This window comes from Dendropsophus ebraccatus, chromosome 4 (genome assembly GCF_027789765.1).
Source record: "Dendropsophus ebraccatus isolate aDenEbr1 chromosome 4, aDenEbr1.pat, whole genome shotgun sequence".
NCBI lineage: Eukaryota > Metazoa > Chordata > Amphibia > Anura > Hylidae > Dendropsophus > Dendropsophus ebraccatus.
Genome location: NC_091457.1, coordinates 44,075,553 through 44,077,359, shown reverse-complemented (window position 1 = coordinate 44,077,359; position 1,807 = coordinate 44,075,553).

Sequence of the window (1,807 nt, the reverse complement as noted above, 5' to 3'; positions counted from 1 at the left end):
AGCCATTGGCAGTAGCGGATTATAATAGGTCAGTTTCGGGCGGTAGCCCTGGGCCCAGAGCTCCTGAGGGGCCCATGGCCACCCAAACAGACTTATACTTTCAGTAGTGTATTGTCTCCTGGCTACAGTTCTGCCATGATTTGAAAACAATTGCTGCTTTTTTACTTAAATTTTGCACAAATCAGGGCATCGTGACATTATCTATCCCGTACGATGAACACCACGCTACTGCTGCCATAGTTACAGTGGGGTTGGGGGCCCAGGCTTGGTGAACAGCCCGGGACCTATGGTAAAGTTAATCCGCCCCTGGCCATTGGACATCTTGTGTTGACAATGATCGGGATATACACCCGCCCCTAGAAGGCTTAGGGGCCATTCCCACGCCAGCAAAATACTGTTGAACAGACCTTAGAGCTCCCTGCATCAGCACTCATATGATGCCTGGAGCTTCAAAACTGTTTAAATATTTGTGTTACTTTACGGACACGTGTCCACAAAGTAGCATGGACAGTTTTAATGCGGACATGTAAATGGCCCCTTACTTCCAAGACATGAAATCACAGGAAGCGGCAGGGAAGAGTAAGCTTCAGTTATCGTCTTCTCTCCAGACAACACTTTTAAAGTGTCACTGTCGTTATAAAAAAGTTTTGATCCGTTAGGGTCTGAGTGTTCAGACCCTAAACAATAGTGAGAAGGAGCCGGGAGAAGTCAGCATTCAGCGCGGTCCTCTCCCCACTTGTTTTCACCATCGGTCAGGGTCTGAACACTCAGACCTGGACAGATCAAAACTTTTGGCATGTCTCTCTGACATGTCAAATTAGAACTTTCATTTTAATTTCATCCTGAGGGTATGTGCACACTGAGTAATTTTGACAGAAACTCAGTCGCGGAATTCTCAGCTCTCATAGACTCCATTCTATGCACAGGCGGATTCCGCCCTCCGTCCAAAGAATGAACTTGATCATACTTTGGACGGATGAAAGAATCCTCCCATGCATAGAATGGAGTCTATGACACGGGCAGAGACGCGCGCGCCATGCCGCAGTCCGCGAGCGGACGCAAGCTGAGAATTCAGCGACGGAGTTTCCGTCAAGATTACTGAGTGTGCACATACCCTTAGGCAGCACAGACATAACAGATGGGACAGTAAATGGGGGGAGGGTACTATAAAATATTATACGTCCGACACCTCTCTGCAGCATCATCCAGATTGTAATGCCTGCTGAAATTATCCAGTGATCAAAGACGCTCGGCAAAAAGATCTTTTCAGATTGATGTTCTCTGTGGAGGGTACCTATACCATAATGGAAGTCAGGAGAACACCACAAGCAGAGGGTAATGAGTTCCCGGTAGGGCACACCTCTGGGACGACACCAGCCAATTGGTAAATGGCTGTCCTATAGGAGGAAGCACAGATGCTCATAGGGTGCACCAAGCTACCGCAATTTAGTGACCGGCCAAAAAGAAGGGCAGAATCCCGGAAGAGTCCTCAACCAGGTACCGTACTGGAAGGCCATGGACATCCGTAGTCAGAGTTAGGGAGCATGATATGCGTTGTAATACAATGGAGCTCCTTACGTTTACGTTTACGAGTTATTTATGGAGTGCTATTAGTCCTAAGGACATAATTAGATTACTAAATGATGTTGTTCTGCCTGGCAGGATGAAGTAAACATTAACTCATTTGTTATGTCTGTGAGGCCTGAGGATGAAGTGGAACTTAGGATACGTAGAGAAAAGATCAGAAGAAACATGAAATTATATTATTTTACTGAAAGAGTAGTAGACGCTTGTAACAAACTTCCAG